A 25,682-nucleotide genomic window follows, 5' to 3' on the forward strand; every position below is an offset into this window, starting at 1 on the left:
GGAAAGAGGGAGGGAAGGTGGAAAAGGCTTTGAAAAGAACAAGATATGAAAGGGAAGAGGTTAGAAGAATAGAAGGAAGATTGAGAAAGGTAAGAGGGAGAGAAGAAATGAGGGTAACCTGCACCTACTCAGTGTGAACCCAGCCCTTCCACATACTTTACTGTATTAGATCCACACAAGAACCCTGCGAGGTAGACACCATTCCCCCCATAGTACAGATGGGGAAACAGAGGCCTCATCAAGCCTACACAGAGATTCATCTAGATCAGTGGTCCTCAACATTTTTGGCACCAGGGACTGGTTTCGTGGAAGAAAATTCTTCCGTGGGGGCGGGGGAGGATGGTTCAGGCGGTAATGCAAGCGATGGGGGGCGGCAGATGAAGCTTTGATCGCTGGCCTGCAGCTCACCTCCTGCTGTGCGGCCCGGCTCCTAACAGGCCGTGGACCACCGCTGGCGATCCACGGCCTGGGGGTTGGAGACCACTGATCTAGATGATTCAGGAATGGGACTGAGTATCAGCAGAAGCTTGGAAGTTCTGTGCTTGCCACTAAATCACAGGAGAAAAGATATAGGGAGGTGATAGAAAATGAGTGAGGTCTGGGAGCAGCTAGGTAAGGAAAGGAAAGAATAGGGAAGGGTAAGGCAAAGAGCCCCAATTACGATCAAAGGTGACATCTGGTGCCCTTTTGTCTTCATTGCAGCTGTGGTTACTCTTTAATGACCGTGCACGCTATTAGATTGGTTAATTAGACTTGAGTGTACTCCTTACAAACCCCAGGGGGGTTGCCAGTAAATAGTGTCTAGACATTGTGGCTATGGAACCCAGAAGGAGATCATCACAAATAAAGCTTCTCTCTTTGGCTTCAGCTTCTGGAGAGGCTGATGGCCGGAAGGCAGGATTTGGTTATGGGTTCTCCATGTGCTCAGCTTAAGGCCCCACCGCACCCAGATTCATCTGACAGTCTCCCATGGTGAGGTAACTTGGAGTGGAGAGGTGGTCCTGAGTGGGGGGGGGGTCCCAACATAGGAGGGCCATTGGTCCCGGGCCCTCAAACTGACAAAGGACCACAATTCTACCCTTTGACGTTATAGCTCCATGAGGCTGTCTACAAAATCTTCTGTTGACATCATCTGGTAAAATCCAGAAAGTGCCTGAATTGAAGCTTGAAGAATGAAGGCAAGCAGCTTGGAAGAACATCCAGGAGAAAATAGAAGACCTTTTTAAGAAACGAAATGATGCAACACCAATGCTCTTGATGGCATAGAACACTGATGACTCCGAGTTGAAAAGTTATTCAGAATGGTACCACTTTAGGAATGGTACCAGTTTTAGGAATATATTTCCTAATTAATGTCACTTACATTTTCATACATATATATACACACACATATATATATATGTGTGTGTGTGTGTGTGTATATGTATCTTCAAGTGTGATATCTGTTAAAATCTATACTTAGCTGTTTAAATGCTCATTCAATAAGTACATATTTAAAATTCTAAGTGGGAAAAAGCGTTGCTTTATAGTTTAATTACCAGCATTTTTTTTTTCTTTTTTAGTGATGCATGAAGTATGGAGTGTCTTAGAATCAATGGTGTTTTATGTTCTAAGAAATACAGTATGTTTTGGTGATAATAAAACCACTGACTTATGGGAAAGGATAGTAGAGACTCACCTTGCATCCTTTCATTTTATAGGTGAGCTGCCGGGAGGCTGAAGGAATTTCCCATCAGGACTAGGGCCCATGTTTACTCATTACAGGACTGTAATCCATCTGAGAGGGATACACGCAGTCTGGAAGTCAGATCTGATTTCAAATCCTGACTTCTCCTAGGCAGCTCTGTGCCCTTGACCATGAAACTTATCTTCCCTCCTTATTTGCAAATTAGGAATGATAATACAGTAACGTGTATCCAGAAAGATATCTTAAAGGTACAAATGGGACACTGTGAAATCCTGGCACAGGTAAGCGTTCAGTCTGCGACAGGTCACAGTGGTCTTATGAAGCTGCCAGCAGCTTTTTGCCAGACTTCGTCTTTTGGAGAAAGACTAATCTCTCTCTATCCCTCTCTCCCCTACCCCTCCCTCTTTCCTCCCTTCCTTCCTTTCTCTCTCTTTCTTTCTTTCTCTCTTTCTTTCTTCTTTCCCTTCTCTCCTTCCCCTCCTTCCTCTGTCTCTTTCTCTCTGTCTTATTAAGAAAAATACTTTAAAAGCACTGTTTGTCTGAAAAATAAAGCAAATTCCTGCCTATTCTGGAGTGGGGAGTTCAGGAGAGTCAGGTGGTTCTGTGTAATAATGTGAGGATAAATATTTGTAGATTATTCTGATCTGGCTGGGGAAAGAAATGATTTCCCTTGGGGAAAAAGGGCTTTGAAGACCAGGACTTGCTGAAGGGAAGCTTAGACCAAGGAACACTGCTGCAAAGTTGAGAAAGAAGGGGCCATGGATTCAAGGGGTGCCGGGACACACTCATTCATCTGTTCAACAGGTCATGAGCTCCTGTTCTATGCCAGACCATGGGGTAAGACTTAGATTTAAAGCTTTCTTTCTTTCTTTCTTTTTTTTAATCAGTTTTAACTCCCTTCTGTCGTACCTGATTCTCAATAGAGTGTTGTTAACTCTCACAGTCTTAATTGTTCTTTGGAGAAATTAAGGGAGAGGTATGTGTCTATATTTGGGGAGAAAAATAACAGCTGGAGAAGTTAGATACAAGATGGCAGGAGGTGACTTGTAGGGAGTGAAGTCACCACGGGCACTGACTAAGGTGACAAGGCACTCCAGGATGGATTGAGGGCTGTCAGACAAGGCTTCCCAGAGCAGGCGACACCTGAGTCAAGGTTGGAAGGGTCAGACAGATTCATCCAAGTGGACGAGGTGGGGGTGGACTTGTGGGCAGAGGCAACAACACGGTCAAAGGCACAGCGGGACCAGGCTGTACAGTGAGCGGAACCTGAGCTGCAGGCGATGGTAGGGTTCAAGGCTGAGGAGGTGGGAGATGATGCAGGCTCACAGTCAGGAAGAGCCTTGATGCCATAGCATGTTTGTATTTGTTTTTGTTTTTTTTTCAAGTTTATTTATTTATTTTTTTGCGGTACGCGGGTCTCTCACTGTTGTGCCCTCTCCCGTTGCGGAGCACAGGCTCCGGATGCGCAGGCTCAGCGGCCATGGCTCACGGGCCCAGCCGCTCCGCGGCATGTGGGATCTTCCCGGACCGGGGCATGAACCCGTGTTCCCCGCATCGGCAGGCGGACTCGCAACCACTGCGCCACCAGGGAAGCCCCATGTTTGTATTTTAACTTCTACACCACCATATCTGAAATTGTACCCTGCAGACCACCTGGGGTGTTTGTTAAAAGGCAATCCAGAGGGTCATCTCAGACCTACAGAATCCGAATCTGTGGGGCTTAGGGGCAGGAAGGCACAGTTGTTACTTTTAGATCAGGAGTTGGCAAAGTTTTTCTATAAAGGCCAAGATGGTAAATAGTCTAGGCTTTGCTGGCCATATGGGCTCTGTCACACCTACACACCTCTGCATTTGTAGCATGAGAGTAGTCATAGACAGCAGGTAAACTGTCAGTGAATGGTATGGCTGTTTTTCAATAAAACTTTATTTGCAAAAACCCACTGGCTGTAGTAACTGGCCTCAGCTTTAGAGAATTCTTATGCATTCTAAAATTTAAGGACCAAGGAACACTGCTATGGGCTGGTTATTTCACTCCTCTGCTTCTCCTTCCCATCCCACTCTAATAAGTATCTTTTTACCCCCTAAGTTTCTCGTAGCTATTCATATCCTTCTGTCTTAGTGAGTTTGGACTGCTATAAAAAAAATAGCATAGTCTGGGTTGCTTGAAAACATTTTTTTTTTTTCTCACAGTTCTGAAGACTGGGATGTCTGAGATCAGGGTGACAACATGGCTGGATCCTGGCTTACAGACGACCACCTTCTTGCTGTGTCTTTACATGGCAGAGAGAAATATCATCTCTCTTATCTCTTCTTATAAGGGCACTAATCCCATTCATGAGGGCTCCACCTTTATGGTCTAATTGCCTCCCAAAGTTTCTAACTACTAATACCATCACATTGGGGGGGGTCAAGGCTTCAGTGTATGAATCTTGGGGGGACACAAATATTTAGTCCATAATACCTTTCCATGTAAATATCAATTAATTGTATTAGTTACAGTTCTTTTGGCTGCAAACTATAGAAAATGTCTCCAGATAGTTTAAGCCAATAAAAGTGGGGAGGGTGGGACTTCATGGTGGGAAACTGAGGGGGGTCACTGTGTAAAAGGAAGAGATGAACAGTGGAACTTGGAAAGGATAAAACCCAGGAAGTCTCTGAGGGCTTTGGCAACAGATTTTATTGATCTTCTTTCCACATTACAGTCATTGGTATAACTCAGCTCCAAGGCCCCTCAGTCTCTGGAATCTTCCTTTCAGCTTTCTTATTCCCAGGAAAGAGAAATGATTGACTGACAGCCTACTCAAGTTCTTCGTACCATCTTTGGTCAGGTAGGCATGGTCCCGTAGTACCCTATGTGGCTACTGGGATATGGCAAGTGAATCACCTGAATTGGTGTTTATTGCATACATCAAGCATTTATTTGGTATCTACTGTATGCCAAGGAACACTCAGATGAATGCAATATGATTCCCATCTTCAAATGTTTATAACAATCTTGGGGAATTCCTCTTTACCTTTTACTAACTTTCTGTAAACATATTCCCATTTAATGCACTCACACATATTGATTCCTGGCACTGTTGTCCTCTTTCACTGATGTATAAAATTAGAATTAAGAGCCCTAGCTCTGGAGTTCGACCTGGGTTCAACTTGGCTTAATTGCAGCCCTAGGCACATTACTTAATTTCTCTTCTCTGTGCTTTAGCTGCCTTTTCTGCAAAATAGGATAATAGCACTAGTTAATAGGTTTGTGTTTGTGTGTGTGTGTGTGTGTGTGTGTGTAGGAGTAGGAACTGAGTAAGATAATACATGCAAATAGATGCTCAGTGGATGTAAGCTGTTGCTGCTATATTGTTGTTATGGTCTTGATGCTTTGATTACTAGTTTCAAGCTGAGTTTCAGAAAAGTTAAGTGACTGGCCCAGAATCACTATCTACTGGTGGAATTAGATTTTATTTTAGGTGGAGGTGAAAAAACTCCCACATGGATATGGCCCTGAATCCTAACTCTAAGGCAATATGACAGCCCAGATAGCTGAGCACCATGGAAATCACTTCTATTCTGAAACCTGGTGGGTGACAGTGATGACTATAGGACTTTAAGCTCTTGTGACATTTCAGAAACAGTTGTTGATTGTTGTGTGTGTCCTCCCATGTGCACATGTGTGCTGCAAGTGTGCATGTGTATGTGTGTCTGTGAGTGAACATGCAGGCTTTTTTCCCCATTCCACTTAACTTTTGAAATATATTTAAAGGAGCTGCTCTCGTAGAAATTCTGGTCAGACTGGAAACCAAGCACTTTATGAGAAATCAGAAAATGGGCCTTTGAGAATCCTCTAGCCAAATCCTTTCAGAGAAGAAAGAGTTCACCTTTCTCTGTGGCGATGACCAAGGAAGCAGGTGTTTAGAAGAAGCCTCTGTCCTCTTCAGTCCTGGGAAGTATAATGAGCAGATTCCCCTGCTGATCTGGGTTGAACATATCACATGAGTAAGAGATAATTCTCGTTTGTGTTAAGCCGTTGAGATTTAGGAATGTTTGTTGTTATGGAATAACCCAGCCTAACTTGACTAAAACTGGGAATTTGAACTTCACAGTGGGAGCGGGGTGGGTCCAGATTTTCAGCATCAAGTGGACCCCAGGTGACATGGGGATTACCCAATAAACATTCACTGAGCACCTATTTGTTGCAGGTTATGCGGGAATGTGGTGTGCAAATATATTTGTCTCCTTAAGGCGTGTACACTAGAGAGGGAGAGACAAATCAGTAAATTAGTAACTATAGGTCAGCGGTGCTCTGTGTGTTATTGGAGGGGCAAGAAGAATGGTTTGAGCCAGGTTCTGATAAGCAAGTAAAAGTGAATTAAGACTAGAAGGAGGTGGAGGGTATTTTAGATAGAGGTGGATGTGAACACATGGAAAGTCACATTCAGGGAACTGCAAGGACACATTGTATTTGGGTCAAGGGTGAATGAAGGGGAAAAGGCTGAAATGAAGCTATCAAGGCTTCAAGCTGGACCTAAGGTCAAGACCACCTGGAGTGCTGCGTTAGGGAGTTTTGACTTTCATTTGGCGACCCATAAGCAAGTCCATGAGGCAATTATTATCACCCCTAATACATAGGGATAAACTTGGGTTCAAAGAGGTCAAATGAGATTTTTGTTTTTCATCTTTCACTCTCAGAATCTTTTATTTACTTATTAACCTTTCACTCTCAGAATCTTCTATTTTATTCTTTTATTTACCTGACATTGAACATTGTGTAAGTTTAAGATATACAACGTGTTGATTGGATACACTTATATATTGCAATATGATTACCACCCTAGGGTTAGCTAACACCTCTGTCACATCCCATAATTATCATTTCTTTCTTGTGGTGAGGACATTTAAGATCTAGTCTCTCAGCAACTTTGAAGTATATAATACAGTCTTGTTGACTATAATCACCATGTTGTGCACTACAAACTTAGAGTTAGAAGGTAAATAAGTTCCGGAGAGCAAATGAAATGTTTTGATTCCACACAACGAGTAAGCGACCAGTTGAGACTTGAATAGTATTCTCTGAACTTTTCATCTCTTCATCGCACTTTCCCTCTTACCCAGAACGATGTGGCCACAATGACCTACATTTCTCCTTTAACTCTCCAAATTACCTTCATGTGTTAGGGCTTTTGTGCTTGTTCCGCCTCTGGCTGGTCTCTGGGCCCCCAGATCTTTCACTGACTGCCTTTGTTTTGCCATATGACATCTCCTAAGATGTTGTCTCTTGAGAGCCACGCTCCCTGAAGTGCCCAGTCACCCCACTTTCCCCATCCCTCTTACTCCAGTTATATTTTTTCTTCATAACACTTATTACTACTGAAAATTTTCTTTGTCACCTGCTTAAATGTATTCTCAATGTCTTTTTCCTTTAGACTATAAACTCTATGAAGACTGGACTGTTGTTCATTTTATTTACCGCCATATCCCTTGCCTTGAACATAGGTACCTGATTCAAGGCAGATGCCTAACTCATGTTTCTGAAAGGAATGAATGGTACATTGAATCACTGTTTCAAGGGCACAGCCTGGGAAGACAGCCCTGTACACTACACTGAGGGTTAGGGTGAAGCTGCCGTGAACTAAGAAAAAGGAGTTTCTGATGATTCCTATATGCCACCCAGCTTTAGTACTGAGGAGCTCAAGCAAAGAAGTTCTTTTCCAAAAACAAAAACAAAATAAATAAGCATAAAGAAAAAAATGCTCCCCAGAACAATCAAAGAAGTTTAGGTATTTAGCAGGGATCCTTTGACATCATCAAATATCTACTGAGCACCGAATATGTGCTAAACATCCCTGGGATGCAAAGATAAACAGCACATCCCTGCTTTTATTACCTAAAGCTTGCATCTTTTTACATCATTATTTTATTTTCTTGACTTTCAATGATAATCTGAATGACATTTTATGTTTGGGAAAACACTCAGTTCCTGAGTAAAACAGTCCTAATCGATTAAGCAATATGAGGAAAGAAAGATAAAACTCCAGAATTTTAGCGTTTTGTGGTCTCACATAAAATTTCAGCTCCTGTATTTGGTTTATAGATGGAAAACCGAGTCACAGATTTTAAGTGACATTTCTAAGGTCACATGTAAGATAATTAGGTGTTATTAGGAATTAAAGTTCTTCTGAGTCCTATTCTAAAGTTTTTTTCCTGTGCAGAAAATTAAAAAAAAAAAAAAGAAAGAAAGAAATAGAGGAGGTTTCTTCCCGTCAAAGAAATATTTAGTCACTTTGAAGGGACATTACTGATGGGATTTGCAATGAAGCATGATTTCCACTTGGTGATTGCTTAACCAAACAAAAACCCTCAGTTGAATTATGTTGAACTCTTTATTACCTGCTGAGAGTGATGGAATATGAAGGAGCTTTATTTTTACTAATCTGTTTCTGAGGTGTTTTTTGGATGCAATTGTATCTTTAATCATTATTTTCAGCCTACATATATAATGCTCTGGTGACTCACATTTACTTTTAGATTTAAAAGCTCGGTTTTGTCCTCGCTAATTAAAATGCCCACATTTCTTAGATGGGCTTAGAAGATAAAGCTGTATTCCACTGCCTAACAGATAGGACCATTTGGGGAAGCACCAGGGTGTGTTTATTTGAACTGATTGCTATCCCTTTGGGATGACAACATGCCTGATGTGGTAATGCTGGGTTTACAAGTCTTTCATACACACATACTCTTGTCTTCCTCATATGGAGGGTGGAAGAGGCTCCTTTAACTAGAATTTTCTAGAACATGGTTTGAACGGAGTGGGTTCCTGGGGCACCTTTGTCATACTCATCTCTGTGGGTGCCAGGATCCTGTGATAATTGGCTTCGCAGACTCGTGGGAGCTTTTGGACAATGGAGGCTGATGACTGAGGCCAAGGGGGTCACGGCTGACACTGACCAGAATAAGCAACACATGCTTCTTCTTGTTCTGTTAAATGTGACACATAGCCAGGGGAGCACTTTTCTGCCTTTTGTGGACCAGACATTGGCAGAGTTGAAGGTCAAGTTTACCTTCCAGGTGCCCTAGAAGCACAGCTTGCAGCCCACGTAAGAGGAAAGAAAGCTGAGAGGTGGCTTCTGCAAAGTCTGGAAACCGCAGCTCCAGGGACAAGCCCAGAGTCTCTGTTTTCACCAGTGTTGGACACTCCTGTTCGATTTGCTCTTGATGTGTTCTTTTAGCAATACTTCTTTTACACTCTTTTAGACCAAACCAGCTGCAGAAGATAATTGTCCTAACCATCATTCAAAGGGAACTTGTGCTTTGCTTTGAGATGCTCTGTATGAAAATGTTCGATTGCATTTGAAATCTATTCTCATTACCGCAGGAAATTTCCTCCATACTTTTGTCAGTGAAAGAAGAGAAAGACCTTTTGGACTCTGTAAATTTAATTTCAGCTGTTGCAAATTTTGAATGGTTGTGAAATGGTTTTACATTTTATGATCACCTACTCATACAAAGACAGTTTTTAGTTGTGGTAACTATTAAAACTTTGAAAAGAGCCTCATTAAAAAGTATCAGTCAGAAATTGTGTGTGGCCAATTCAAGCATAAAATCCACTATGAAATAGAAGTTATCACCAGAGAAGCAAGTTCAGGTTGGCTATTAGAAGTCTGATGGGACTTTATGTGGATTTCACACAAGTTTAGTATTTAATACCGTCCGCAATACTTTGTATTTTGTCTTTTCTTACCATAATTGTATTTTATAAGAAGGTTTAATGAATTTTCCTCTACTACCAGCATTACTACACTAAAAAATAGTATCATGTTTCCTGTTGCAGTGGGAAGAAAAAGCCTACACTACACTGCATTGCACTGCACTCAACAGTCCTTTTACAATTTCCTATTGTGGTAATGATAATGATCCTTGTTATAAGTGATTTAGTCTCAGAAAAGGCTTATACAATAACCTGGTGAATAGAGCCGATTGTCTTTGTAAAGATGAGCACAGGAAGCCGTGTGGTCAAGAGTTTTGCCTTCATTCATGTAAACTGTAAATGGCCATCTCTTTTGCCTCCTGTCCTGTGCTTGGCAGACCTGGGCAAAGTTCCTCAAAAATAGAGATGACTCTCTCCATCCAAACTAGAAAAATTGAGATGATGTTGTTTATTATTAATATGCTTACCATTTATATTTTTTAAAAATGTATCATCCCAGAAATGCAGGCGTTCTTCTTGATATATTAATAAACATTACAGGAGACGGAATGAAAGAATAATCTTTCCATTTATAGATGTTGCTCTGCAGTGGGATACCTGGCTGAGAGGGAAAAGAGCTCAACTATGTGTCAGAAGATTATATGAAACGGTACACGATTGGGACAGTGTGAACTGATGTACTCAGAAGAAAAATAATTCAAGCCACATATAACCCACAGTTTTCAGGCACAGGAGTCTAGATGTAAAACTAGGGTCATTAGACCATTGGGCTACAGTCCTCCAGCTTTGCCTCATCGGCTATTGCAAGATGTCTGTCACATTCGACCATCTCTCAAATCTTTCTACTTTTTCTCCCAACTCCAATGTCACTTCCTCCGTCCAAGGTACAATAATTTCTTAGTTGGTCTCCCTTTATCCTTTTCTCTCTTTTGTTTATTCTCTCCTCCACTGTCAGCATAATCGTTTGGCAATACTAACCTGGCATGTAACACACAACAAGTCTATTAAACCCCTTTGGTATCTAGCTATTGCCCCTATGGTTAGCATAGGTATTCCCAGAATGGACTTCAGGGCCTCCCTTGACCCAGCCCCTGTCTGTCTGTCCACCTTCACCTGGCCCCAAGTGTCAGCTTTGATCACATTCTCTAAACGCCTTCTCCTCACTGCCAAGGGGCTTCTGTCCACCATCACCGCTGTTTGTGTTTTCCTTGGTCCTCTGGTCACCTCAATCCTGCCTCTTCGTCCTTAATATCTCACTTCATTGTTATATCCTCAGAGAATCTCTCCCCAGTGTCCTGATTTGGTCAACAACACACATCACAGGCTCTGAAAAGATGGCATGACTTTTTCTTGGTTGTGCTTTGCTTTTCATATTTGCCATTTTTCATTTACTTGGCAGTTACTTGATTAATGTCTCTTTTTCCTGCCAGATCGTTTAGACCCTATGAAGACGGACTGTGTTTTTTACTTTTTTTCTTTTTGGCTCACCGTTGTGGCCCCAGAGTGCAGTATTGAACTGAGTCAGATCCAATGTAAATGCTTAGTACGTTTCAGCTGCTATTTATTATTAATATTTTTTTAGTGGATTCAGTGTATGTACTTCTGGTGAACTGCTTGGTGCTCAGTCAGTTGCCCTTTTCCTGACTTTGGCTTCTCCAAGTCCTATAGTAGCAAAGCCTGTCTGCAGCCTCCATCACTGAATCCTACTGCTGCCTCCTCTGGGGACAAGAACCAGGCTTCAGCCTAGCCTCCAAGGACCGTCAGGGCTGAGGACTGAGGTAGCAACAGAGCCTAGGTTTGACCCCACCAGACCCAGGAGGCTCTGGCTTTCCAAGGGGCTTGCAAAAAAAAAAAAAAAAAACATGTAACATGGCCAAACACCATGGTGCAATTGACACCTCATGGGGTGAATTTGGACCAGTGAGATACAGGAGGCAGGAAGGAGCTGGCAGATGAATTGCTTCCCTTCTTCCCTCTGAGACAGTGAAGCATGTAGCCCCATTTGGCTTTTCCAGGGACATCCCCCTGACCAATCCACCCTCTCCCTTTACATTCCTCTGAAACTTGGACCAGTTTAGTAATGCCCATTGCATATCTGTTTTCCCCGCTTCCCTCTCTCTTCCCTTTTGCCCCTCTCTCCTGTGCCCTGGCACTACACCCCCATGAAAAATATTAGCTAAGATTTGCCTCAGACTGTTTTCTAGTTAACCCACACTTAGATAATTTTCCTTCTTGTTTTCAATATCATTGTAGTCTTCATTAGGGGCATCAATTGGAAGACATTGGACCCCGTTCATACATTTATTAGCTTAATATTTATTGTGTTCATACGAGGCAATAGGCTTTATTTTGGGTCTCTTAGGTACGAGAATGCAGAGAAAGTTATTCCTGAGCTTCAGAGGCCACTTCTAAGGTGGAAGAAGGGGAAGCAGACATGCAAATTAGCTATCAAGAGATTATAGTAAGGGTTCTTCGAGAAAATAATCATTAATTTTGCCCAAAACTGTCAGGAGGGTTTCCTCAGGGGACAGTTACATGTGAGGTGAGTCCTAAAGGACGAGGAGTGATCTTTCCAGCAGACAAGGTGGGTCAGAGAGGGAGAAAGGCAGGAGGTGGAGGGAGGAACAGGCACACAAAAGCAGAGGTGAGGGAGATCACGGTACAATCGTGGGGAAAACTGCAAGAATTTGTTAGGATAAAAGGAAGCTGGGGAGGACGATGGGGTCAGAGCTACAAAGAAACATTGACTTTACATTGTGGTTGGGCAACCACATTTCTGAGAAACACAGCGAAGAAACACCAGAAAAAAGTGAAGAACACGATTTAGGGATCTGGTATCAACTAATTTTGTTCCTTTATTTCCTGCTTGGTTTTGTAGCGGGATTTCAGGCACGCTGAGCTGCCCAAGTTCAGAAATATGAAGAATGAGAGTTGATATAATCATAGAACATGACATTTTTAGATGCGGCTGCTTGCCCTTTGAAACTCAGAGAGTGAACTGGCAAATCTAGCCTGGTTGAGCCCCTGAAACAGATTTTTTTTTTTTTTTTTTTTGCTGTACGCGGGCCTCTCACTGCTGTGGCCTCTCCCGTTGCGGAGCACAGGCTCCGGACGCGCAGGCTCAGCGGCCATGGCTCACGGGCCCAGCAGCTCCGCGGCATGTGGGATCTTCCCGGACCGGGGCACGAACCCGCGTCCCCTGCATCGGCAGGCAGACTCTCAACCACTGCGCCACCAGGGAAGCCCCAGATTTGTTTATGAGGTCTCTTTCTATAAGAAGAATTATTTTCAGTAATAATCATGAAATGGGATGAATATATTTCATGTATGAACCAAAATTTGTTATTTGCCAAATTAAAATTTTACTGCTTGAATTTCACATTCTGTTTCACTTTTCAATTGAAATAAACACTCTAAGAGCACATAGAATGACAGAATTGAAGTGACTCTAGCTTTTTTTCTTCATCTTTACCATCACTGTTTATTTCTCACCTGTTGGTTAAATATAGGAATATGTACTATATCCACAGGGGTTGGATATATGAACTATACCTGCACCCGAAGTAAGCTGAAACGATTCTAAAGCCTTGCAAATTTACTTGCAAAAGCAAAGTGTGTGCTGGCTTTGGCAGCACATATACTAAAATTGGAACGATACAGAGAAGATTAGCATGGCCCTTGCGCAAGGATGACATGCAAATTCGTGAAGCGTTCTATGTTTTTAGCTACATATAAAAGAATGAAATTAGAACACTCCCTAACACCATACACAAAAATAAACTCAAAATGGATTAAAGACCTAAATGGAAGGCCAGACACTATAAAACTCTTAGAGGAAAACATAGGCAGAACACTCTATGACATAAATCACAGCAAGATCCTTCTTGACCCATCTCCTAGAGAAATGGAAATAAAATAAAAAATAAACAAATGGGACCTCATGAAACTTAAAAGCTTTTGCACAGCAAAGGAAACCATAAACAAGACCAAAAGACAACCCTCAGAATGGGAGAAAATATTTGCAATTGAAGCAACTGACAAAGGATTAATCTCCAAAATACTCAAGCAGCTCATGCAGCTCAATATCAAAAAACAACAACACAATCCAAAAACGGGCGGAAGACCTAAATAGACATTTCTCCAAAATAGACATACAGATTGCTAACAAACACATGAAAGGATGCTCAACATCACTAATCATTACAGAAATGCAAATCAAAACCACAATGAGGTCTCACCTCACACCAATCAGAATGGCCATCATCAAAAAATCTACAAACAACAAATGCTGGAGAGGGTGTGGAGAAAAGGGAACCCTCTTGCACTGTTGGTGGGAATGTAAATTGATACAGCCACTATAGAGAACAGTATGGAGGTTCCTTAAAAGACTAAAAATAGACTACCATATGACCCAGCAATCCCACTACTGGGCATACACCCCGAGGAAACCATAATTCAAAAAAATACATGTACCACAATGTTCATTGCAACACTATTTACAACAGCCAGGACATGGAAGCAACCTAAGTGTCCATCGACAGATGAATGGGTAAAGAAGATGTGGCACACGTATACAATGGAATATTACTCAACCATAAAAGGAACAAAATTGAGTTATTTGTAATGAAGTGGATGGACCTGGAGTCTGTCATACAGAGTGAGGTAAGTCATAAAGAGAAAAATGAATACAGTATGCTAACACACATATATGGAATCTAAAAAAACGAACCTAGTGACAGGGCAGGAATAAAGACGCAGATGTAGAGAATGGACTTGAGGACACAGTGGGGGAAAGGGGAAGCTGGGACGAAGTGAGAGAGTAGCAGTGACATATATACACTACCAAATGTAGAATGGATGGCTAGTGGGAAGCTGCTGCATAGCACAGGGAGATCAGCTCGATGCTTTGTGAAGACCGAGAGGGGTGGGATAGGGAGAGTCGAGGGACACCCTCCCAAGAGGGAAGGGATATGGAGATATATGTATACATATAGCTGATTTACTTTGTTGTACAGCAGAAACTAACACAACATTGTAAAGCAATTATACTCCTGTGATCGGTGATCTTTGATGTGACCTACTACAACTCGCTGAAGGCTCAGATGATGGCTAGAATTTTTTAGCAATAAAGTTCTTTTTAATTAAGGTATGTACATTGGTTTTTTTAGTCATAATGCTATTGCACACTTAATAGACAACAGTATAGTGTGAACGTAACTTTTATAAGCACTGGGAAACCCCAAAATTCGTATAACTCTCTTGCAATATTCACTTAATTGTGTTGGTCTGGAACAGAACTTGCACTATCTCTGAGGCTCGCCTGTACTTACTTAATCTTTGAAGTCCAGTGTGCGTTGTACACTAAAGCATATCTCAGTTTGCATAGTCACATTGCAATTGCTTGATAGGCACATATGACTAATGGCTACTATATTAGACAGTACAGGTATAGATAGTTACTCTAAAAGGTGGCATAGATTAAGGATATAAAGAGCTATTAAAGCTTTGATGGTGCCATTTACATTTATATTTTGGGTAGCTGAGCAATCAGGGATACTTGAAGGAAAACTGGAAACTTGAAGTATTTGATATAATATAAAGATGTGTGTGTGTGTGTGTGTGTGTGTGTGTGTGTGTGTTGTGTGTGTTTCCAATGATGTAACAAATAAGATCTTTGTAAATATCCAGTGCAAGGGAACAAAACCAGAAACACACTTCTTTTCTAGTGAATAGTTATGCTTCCATTGGTCAGATTTTGAGACATAGATCTATTGAGGTTGACTGCATTTCTCTTTCTGCCTTGCCTACCAGGAAGCTCAGAGCTAAACTGAGCATTCTACTGTAGTGGTTATCTTTACGTAAAGTTTTTTTCAACCTGCCCTATCCTCAGCTCTTGGTTTTTTGTTTTTTTTTTGCGGTAAGTGGGCCTCTCACCGTTGCAGCCCCTCCCATTGCAGAGCACAGGCTCCGGACGCGCAGGCTCAGAGGCCAGGGCTCACGGGCCCAGCTGCTCCGCCGCGTGTGAGATCCTCCCGGACCCGGGCACGAACCCGTGTCCCCTGCATCGGCAGGCGGACTCAACCACTGCGCCACCAGGGAAGCCCAGTTCTTGTTTTTTGTCCTAATTTTGCCTAACTAATTTTTCCATATTTATTTATTTATTATTATTTACTGAAAATTATTTGAGGAGAATAAATAATATATAAAGGAATAAATGAATAAAACATCCTGAAAAGCATCTTCTGGTACCTGCTTCAGACAGTCTATTGGGTTGAATGAATTACAATCCTATGTAAGATATGACTTAGAGTTCATTATTCTTATAAGAGTAATTAAACCTCAAACTGTAGATTCAGATATTTTCAGAGCCTGGAAGGGCTGAGAGATTATTTAGTCAGGCTCTCTTGAGTTCCAGATGAGTTAAGCAACCTTCTTAAAGGCTTCAACGTGGTTAATGGCAGATCTGGCCTTTTGACTGGTCTTCATAGCATATGAACTGCCTTTACATCCATTTCTATAAGATTCTGATGAGCTAATTTTCAAAGAATCAACTTTTCTTGGTGGGTGGGCAGAGGCATTTTGCCTGAGGCAGTTTAAACCTTGACCTTTGTGGGTATGTTGGACCTGAAGTAATACAGATTTATCTCTTATTTGCCGAGGGCAAACTCTTTGAGACCTAATAGATCTATCCCGTACAGGAGTCTAGGCCCTCCATTCCTGATAATAGAACCATTATTCATGTGAGATGACTTTCCACTGGCAGTTTGGACTGTGGATATTGGTTTTTATCAAATATGCTTGATGAAACAACACAAAATGCTAATTGCTGAAATTATTTAATAAAATTTGGCATTAGTTTGGGAGAAAAAACAGACATTCTCATATAGCCATATACTTATCTCAAGCTTTTTGGAGAATAATTTGCTAATGTATATCAAAAACCTTAAAAGTATACCTGTCCTTAGGACCAGAAATACAGCTTCTAGGTATTTATCCTAAGTCAATTTAGAGCCTTGGCTTACACATTTACATTACACAAAGTACACTCGTGTCACATTTCTGATCCCTTATCAGGACCTGGGAATTGTGTAGATCCAATTATGCCCATTTTACAGATTAGGAAGCCAAGAGTTGAGCAAATTCAGGTATCTAGCTTGCATTTACACAGCTAATTCATAATAAAAACCTGTCCACTGTTTACTTCATTTGAATTATGCAGATAACCTTTGAGATAAGCATTTTAGTACAAACAAATACTATCTAGGAAATGGGAGGAGACACTGGAAAAAGAGCAAAGGGAGAGCAAGTTTTCCCTAAGTGATCAGTTTTATTTGATCCTTAAATATGTTTGACATAAAAATAGCAGATAAAAAGATGCTAGACTTCAGACCCAACGTTAGTAAACATTCAGATCACAGTGAAGTCGTGAGCGGTTGGTAATGGAGCTGCTGCATTGCACAGTGAAATGAAGAAGCATGAGATGTATATTGAACTTGAAATTCAAGTTCAATGTGTTGTAGTATTTGCTTTTCATGACTGTTCATTTAAAACTAGGGAAAATTAGAACCAGCTACTGACTCTTATTATTTGGACCAAAACAATCGATTTTTTACAAGAAATTTTTTGTCCTAATTTTGCCTAACTAATTTTTCCATATTTATTTATTTATTATTATTTACTGAAAATTATTTGAGGAGAATAAATAATATATAAAGGAATAAATGAATAAAACATCCTGAAAAGCATCTTCTGGTACCTGCTTCAGACAGTCTATTGGGTTGAATGAATTACAATCCTATGTAAGATATGACTTAGAGTTCATTATTCTTATAAGAGTAATTAAACCTCAAACTGTAGATTCAGATATTTTCAGAGCCTGGAAGGGCTGAGAGATTATTTAGTCAGGCTCTCTTGAGTTCCAGATGAGTTAAGCAACCTTCTTAAAGGCTTCAACGTGGTTAATGGCAGATCTGGCCTTTTGACTGGTCTTCATAGCATATGAACTGCCTTTACATCCATTTCTATAAGATTCTGATGAGCTAATTTTCAAAGAATCAACTTTTCTTGGTGGGTGGGCAGAGGCATTTTGCCTGAGGCAGTTTAAACCTTGACCTTTGTGGGTATGTTGGACCTGAAGTAATACAGATTTATCTCTTATTTGCCGAGGGCAAACTCTTTGAGACCTAATAGATCTATCCCGTACAGGAGTCTAGGCCCTCCATTCCTGATAATAGAACCATTATTCATGTGAGATGACTTTCCACTGGCAGTTTGGACTGTGGATATTGGTTTTTATCAAATATGCTTGATGAAACAACACAAAATGCTAATTGCTGAAATTATTTAATAAAATTTGGCATTAGTTTGGGAGAAAAAACAGACATTCTCATATAGCCATATACTTATCTCAAGCTTTTTGGAGAATAATTTGCTAATGTATATCAAAAACCTTAAAAGTATACCTGTCCTTAGGACCAGAAATACAGCTTCTAGGTATTTATCCTAAGTCAATTTAGAGCCTTGGCTTACACATTTACATTACACAAAGTACACTCGTGTCACATTTCTGATCCCTTATCAGGACCTGGGAATTGTGTAGATCCAATTATGCCCATTTTACAGATTAGGAAGCCAAGAGTTGAGCAAATTCAGGTATCTAGCTTGCATTTACACAGCTAATTCATAATAAAAACCTGTCCACTGTTTACTTCATTTGAATTATGCAGATAACCTTTGAGATAAGCATTTTAGTACAAACAAATACTATCTAGGAAATGGGAGGAGACACTGGAAAAAGAGCAAAGGGAGAGCAAGTTTTCCCTAAGTGATCAGTTTTATTTGATCCTTAAATATGTTTGACATAAAAATAGCAGATAAAAAGATGCTAGACTTCAGACCCAACGTTAGTAAACATTCAGATCACAGTGAAGTCGTGAGCGGTTGGTAATGGAGCTGCTGCATTGCACAGTGAAATGAAGAAGCATGAGATGTATATTGAACTTGAAATTCAAGTTCAATGTGTTGTAGTATTTGCTTTTCATGACTGTTCATTTAAAACTAGGGAAAATTAGAACCAGCTACTGACTCTTATTATTTGGACCAAAACAATCGATTTTTTACAAGAAAGAACAGAAGAACCAACCTACTGTTTTAGCTCATTTATTTATTTTTTTAACAGCCTTATGAGAAAGGAGTGGCTCCCTCCATTTTAAAGGGGAAACACCTAAAATAGCTGAAGTAGGATTTCCAACATCACACAGCTAGGGTGGAGCAGACCTGGTGGATTTCAGCTCCCAAAGGCCATGCTAATTCCATTGTTCCATTTTCTTTTATTCCATGCCTATGCATTTCCTGTGACGATTCATTTTTTTTAATGTATTTAAAAAATAGATATTTTGAGTCATTCTTGTGATATTTATAATGTTGACATGGGTCAAGCAGTTAATATGCACACAATCACATGTATAACAAAAAAAAACCAACCCACAGGTTGCCTGCTTCTAATGACAATCAACAACCCTAGGCTGAGTGTCCAGCAGGCTGGACTTGTGTTCTCCAGGAGACATTTCCCCGTATGCCATCTTCTAAAAACTATTATTCTTACATATAAAAGCTGACAAGTTCTACGTCCCACATAAGCTCCTCTTAAACCATTTCCCACATTTACCCTCACAATTCTTTTTGTGACTATTCCGCATTTCAATTATTATATGCTCATTTTTATTGGCAATTCCATTGCACAGTCACCACTGTTTTTTTCAGCATTACCATTTATAATGGTAATATATATATATATTTTCATTCTAATTCCAGCTCTCTTCATTTGTCACTGCTGTTATTTACTCTACTGATTTTTTTTTAATGGTAACACCAAATGTATTCAAACAGAAAAATTCTATGTGTGCAGTTGCTGGGAGAAACTTCCGATTATGGCGGCCTGCCTTTTTAACCTCTGAACTTCTTAATTATTTTTTAATGCTTTCTCTGAGTTAGGAGATGGTAAAGATGAATTCTACTTTGTAGGGACTCATAGTATAGATACTGGGGTGGTGAAGACTGCATTACACACCCACAGTAAGGGACCAGTGCTATAGTCAAAGTGAGCCCCAAATATTGATGGAACACTCAGTGCTCAATTGAGTCTGACTGGGAGAGTCAGGAAATACATTCCTGAGAAAGTGATATTTGGTGCCATTTGCAGCAACATGGATGGACCTAGAGATTGTCATGCTGACTGAAGTAAGTCAGAGAAAAACAAGTAGCGTATGCCATAGCTTATATGTGGAACCTTAAAAATGGTACAAATGAACTTATTTACAAAACAGAAATAGAGTCACAGATGTAGAAAACAAACTTACGGTTACCAGTGGAGAAAGGGGAGGGAGGGATAAATTGGGAGATTGGGATGTACATATACACACAACTGTATATAAAATAGATAGCTAATAGGGACCTACTGTATAGCACAGGGAACTCTACTCAATATGCTATAATGACCTATATGGGAAAAGAATCCAAAAAAAAGTGGATGTATGTATATGTATAACTTATTCACCCTGCTGTATACCTGAAACTAACACACTGTTGTAAATCAACTATATTCCAATTAAAAAAAAAAGCAAGTGATATTTGAGCAGGGTCTTGAAGATGAGTTAGGACTTTTCATGGTAGAGAAGTTGAGGGGAAGAGCACTCCAGGCTATACTATATGTTTGGGGGTTGGCTTGGTTGGAGTATATGGTACTTGTCTTCCCTGGGTTAGAAGTGGAAGATGATATGGTGAGCTACAGAATACAGGGCCAGTCTAGAGAGCTAGTACGGAATCCCATGTTCAAGTGGCATCATATAAGATGAACCTCAATGTGGATGGACCCTAGGATGTGAAGTTCAGTAATGGCAAGAGGCCAGGCTGGGAGGTAAGTTCAAAATCATGGAGAACCTTATATGACATGCCAAAGAGTTTGTCTATCCTCTCTTATGCAATGAGAGAACCTGGCAGCTTTTCTTTAGAAAATAGACATAGATTCATTTGGTTGACTGTGGAGGATAAATTGGAAAAAAAAAAATTTTAAAAGAAAAAAAATAGTTCAGCAGCTATTTCAGTAATCTAGGTGAAAGATGATGAATGTGTGAACATGGGCTGTGATGAAACAAAGAAGCCAGGTTCCCTGCTTTCTCAGGGCATGTGTATATTCTGTGGGAGCACAGAAACGTTCTGATCCTATCATTAACAGTACTTTCAATTTGCACAGTGCTTTAAAAGAACAGCTGCAACATCAAGTCAAATATTTACTAAGAGCACACTCCGTGGCAGGCATTTTGGGCCAAGAGTCGGATACGGTTTACCTCAATTTGATTTTGTCCTCCCAGCAGACGTGTGAGGGAGATAGGGCGTATATGATCGCCATTCTGCAGGGGAAGATCCAGGCCTGAGAGTCTAACAGATACTCAAGTCCCTGTTGCCGGGGAGGGACAGAACCTGGACTTGAGCTTCACTTCCTCTTCTCTCCAACTTCTGGCTGGGTTTAACCAGTGGGAGATACGGCAGGAAATGCTGAGAAGGAGGACGCTCAGTGTGTTTTATATGATCCTTCCTGCCAGACCTTGGGTTGGCTGATTTTTTTTCTAAGCAAAGATCACAGATTCTTTTCGTCCAGTTTCCTTTGGCTCAGCTACTGTCATTGGCTCATGGCAACTGCCGCCCTCTCTTGCCATTCAGACAGAGGAAGGTGATATAGCTCCCTCCAGTTTGCTAGCCGCCGGGGTTGGGGGCATTCACCACCCCTGTCAGATGTCCTTAACCTGCTCACACTTCTGAGACTACTCCCTCTGTGAACTCTCTCTTTTTACCCCATTCGAATGTGCTCCTTGCTGGTTCAGGATTCTGATACAACCTCCTGGGAGAAAAATACCCTGGTCTTGACTGATTACTCAGTAGCATCTCCCTGCCATTTTTGTACCACTCTGCACCACTCCGTTGTTACCTCACATTGCATTGTGATTCAGTGATAGAGGGACCATGTTTTAGATTCGATCCCCCTGGAAGAATTCTTTTCTTTTTTTTTATAAACTTTTTGGCCTCCCCTTGCGGCTTGCAGGACCCCAGCTGCCTGACCAGGGATCAAACCTGGACCCTCCCGGTGCAAGTGCTAAGCCCAAACCACTGGACTGCCAGGGAATTCCCCCCCGACGGGAGAATTCTTTGTCACAGTATTTGGGGGTCACTACTGGCATTTGGCGTATGGAGACCAGGGAGGCTAGACTTTCTGAACAGTCAGGACACACCTGACGAAGAACACTTCTTCCTAATCTGAAAAACGTTCTCATACCTTCACCATTCATGTAGGTGAAAAGCCCATTCCTATAGCAGCCTAGAGTCTAACTTCACTTTACATATACACACAAAGTGGTTTTTCACACACTACTTTTTTTTTTCTTTTTGGAATGTTGCCAGGATTGTTGACCATTTTGAAAATCATGTTCTGATGGCAGGGCAAATCCTGTCCGAGAAGATTCTTCTTGCAGGGGGCCTTTTTTGGGAGATGAAATAGTTTCTCCTTCTCTCAGGATAAATTTCCTAAGGAAAGGACTGCAGCTTGATATTAATGAGCTAGGGAATGAGCACTGATTTAAAAAAAAAAAAAAGAAAAAGAAAAAGAAACAACCAGAGTCCCCAGTGTTGGTTGTGAATATGTGGTTCCCAGGGCCACTAATTTACCCGATTCATAGAGCTCTTGCCTGTGTGTTTCTTCAGTTGCTTCTTCTGTTCTGCTCTGAAAATGATTTCTCTCCCTACATATATCTCCCGGTCCTCCCCAACCAGCCCATGTTTGCCTTTTGCTATGACAGTTCCTCCTATCCCACTGAGGCCCTGTGCTTGTGTGTCTCCCAGAGATCCCCACTAGCTGGAAGATATGCAATGAATGCTTGTGGGTCTTAGAACCCCAGAGGTGTGGTGACTTCTCTTAGGTTATATAGTTGGTTAGTGGCAGAGATGGGTCAGGAAGCTTTGACTTGGGTTCTCAGTATATAAAACTTAGTGCTTGAGAGAGAGGTGGATACAAAATAAAAGATTTTAATACTAAATTATAGGGTTGTGGCTTCTTTGATTAATAATAGTTCAAGGGAATTCCCTGGCTGTCCAGTGGTTAGGACTCTGTGTTTTCACTGCTGAGAGTGAGGGTTCAGTCCCTGGTCTGCGAACTAAGATCCCATTTTTGGGGAGAGTGGCCCAAAAAATAAATAAATAAAAGTTCAGAACGTATATTATACATATATACATAATGCATATATAATCATATAATTTTATTTAAAATAATATATGCCATTGAAAGGCACGATAAGAATATGGATGGAATTTGCATAAAATTTGCATATTTCAGTATGAAAAAGAAACAGCAAAAATGAGAAACAAATGGAAAGAAGAAAAGGAGAATTTAATGTGCTGAGTAATTTACATACTGACAGCAAGTTTCTTTGAATGGTTCATACAAATGTATGTAAATTGGCCTCTGCCTATTTAAGAAAAAGATATGCAAATGTATGTCCAGAGAAATCTGCTACCCTTCATGTTGAAGGAGAATAACAAGATGCTTGATTTTTGTTCGAATTATTTTTTTTTCTTTCCAGAACGTCCTCTCAGGAAACTGTAGGACCAAATTCTTCACTATCTAGCATTTTAGTCATTCATTCATCCAAGTGTCCATCTTACATGTACTCCACGTCAGGCATTATACAGGGTGCTGGAGTTACAAAGGTGAATAAGACACAAAAGGTACTAGTCCTTCGGGAGCTCAGAGTCTAACAGGGCACAAAACATGTACATGGACTCTTATGATGCACCGTGGGGATACATGTCCACTCGCTGGGATATATGCACTCAATGTACACAGGCACTCATTGGGCTACTAAGTGTCATTAAATTCACTTGCAGTAAAATAGGAGTGGTGGGTCTGATAGGGCTGAGAGCTAATCCATTGATATATCCCATACCCCTGAAGTTCTCGTGACTGTCAGTGCCCTGCTTTGTCAACTCTCACTTTTTCTTTGAGTTTCCTTCCTTTACTGCCTTTAGTCCATCCATTCTAAGCCCCCATTTCAGGTTCAATATCTCAAAGTGTCTCCTGATTGTCTAACCAAGTTATTAAGAGGGAGGAAAGATCTACACAGCTTTTTCTAGGTTTCGTAATCCCTTTATGGTTCTACACTGAACTTAACACAAACTGGGATACAGGGATAAAACTAAAAGAACAAAGAGAAGAGAAAAAGGAATCTGCTTTCTCTTGAAGGATTAACTTTCCAAAGCATAGTCTCTGGGGGGCCAGACATGAATTCAAAATCCCCTTTAGTCCCTTCTTAATTATGTGATCCTGGGTAAGTCATAACCACATTGTAACAAGCCAGAGGGAACCCTACCTACATTGAAGGGTTTTGAGGAGGAATGAATGAAACCAATCAGTAGGGCAAATTTATAATTTCCATTCCCTCAAACTCCAGGCTCATAGGGACTTCCCTGGTGGTCCAGTGGGTAAGACTCTGCACTCCTAATGCAGGGGGCCCGGGTTCGATCCCTGGTCGGGGAACTACATCCTGCATGCTGCAACTAAAAAGTCCACATGCTGCAACTAAAAGAGATCCCGCATGCCGCAACTAAGACCCAGTGCAGCCAAGATAAATAAATAAATAATAATAAATATTTTTTAAAAAGATAATTAAAAAAACAACTCCAGGCTCATAAAAACAACTGACTACTTGACATGCTCTACTTGGACAGCTAAGATTAATTTCAAAATATGTCGAAAACTAAACTTCTGAACTTCTCCCCTCAACTGTTCCACACATATCCTTCCCTGTATCAGTTGATGACCACTCTGTTCTAGTTGGAGTCACTTTTGATTGCTTTCTCTTACATCTCATATTTTATATAAGAGAAAACCTTGTTGGATCTACCTTCAATATACAACCAGAATCCAACCATTCTTACCAACTCCGGTGCTACCATCACGGTCCAAGCCACCAAAGTCTCTGACCTCAGTTATTGCAATAGCCTCAGTACAAGTCTCCCTAGCTCTGCCTGTGTGCTCCCTTACAGCAGAGAAGACAATGTGATCCTTCAAAATCTTAAGTCAGATCATGTTGCTTCTAAAACCTTACAATAGCAATAGACTATCACTCAGAGTAAAACCCAAAGCCTTTACAATGACCTACAAGGTCCTGCATGAAATGGTCCCCTTTCCTCTCTGACTCCATCCTTCTACCCTCTGCCGTGCCCCTGCTCTCTCTGATCTAGCCACACTGGCCTCCTTACTGTTCCTTGAATCCCAGGCATACAGCCACTGTAGGGCCTTTGCACTTGCTGTTCCCTCTGCCTGGTACCCTCTTTTCCATGTAGTCTCGTGGCTCATTTTTCCACCTGTTTCAAGTCTTGCTCAGATGTTACCTTCTCAACGAAACCGAACATGACTACCAAACTTACCCTCGCAGTCCCCTCCCCTGTACGCTCCTCTTCACCCTGTTTTATTTGTTCTTTTTAGGTAAGTAGCACCTGCTTCTTGCTAACATGCTAGAAGATGTACTGATTTATTATGCTTATTGTTAATTGTATACCTCTCCCCTCCATAATTGAAGCTCCTTTTTTTTTTTTTTCTGATCAAAGTTGATTTATTGAGGAAAAAACAGGCATCATATCAAAGGCTTACATCATCTTTGCAGTACACAGATTTGGGGAGGAAAACTCTGGCCTCTGCTGAGTATGTCATCGAAAGGATAAATTGTCCACCTTCCCGAGAAGCAAAGTCACTATAAATCAGATTTGCAAAGATGTGCAAAATGCTTACAATTCAGTGGGTCCTTTGTCAGTCAGATAGGAGCTAGGTAGTGAGATCCACTCTTCCCCAGGGCGATGGGAAGTCACCACCAGCCACAGAAGCTCTTTTTAGGGCAGGGATCGTTATCTGTTTTCCACATTGACATGCCTAAATCTGTGTCTGGAAACATCTTAGGAGCTCTGAAAATATTTGTCAATTGAGAGCACCTGGCTTAAAGCAAGTACTCAGTTGTAATTAGTCTTCTTTCTCCTACCTTGACTTCAAAAGCTACATAAGACAAATACGTAGAAGTGATGTGATGTACAGCGTGATGACTATGGTTAACATTGCAGTATGTTATATGGAAAGTTGCTAAAAGAGTAGATCTTAAGAGTTCTCATCACAATGACATTTTTTTTCCTTTTCTTTCATTGTATCTCTATGAGATGATGGATGTTAACTACACTTATCTTGGTAATCATTTTACAATCCAT

The 25,682-nt window shown here is 41.0% G+C and overlaps 1 non-coding gene across 1 annotated transcript; it reads left to right on the forward strand.

The window, feature by feature from the left end:
* Positions 1 to 23,891: 23,891 nt before the first annotated feature.
* On the forward strand, positions 23,892 to 23,964 carry TRNAR-CCU (transfer RNA arginine (anticodon CCU)). The gene has a single exon. It is a non-coding gene; the product is annotated as a tRNA-Arg (tRNA).
* The last annotated feature ends 1,718 nt before the right edge of the window (positions 23,965 to 25,682 follow it).

Source organism: Lipotes vexillifer, unplaced genomic scaffold (assembly GCF_000442215.2).
Source record: "Lipotes vexillifer unplaced genomic scaffold, Lipotes_vexillifer_v1.1 scaffold796, whole genome shotgun sequence".
Classification (NCBI taxonomy): Eukaryota; Metazoa; Chordata; class Mammalia; order Artiodactyla; family Lipotidae; genus Lipotes; species Lipotes vexillifer.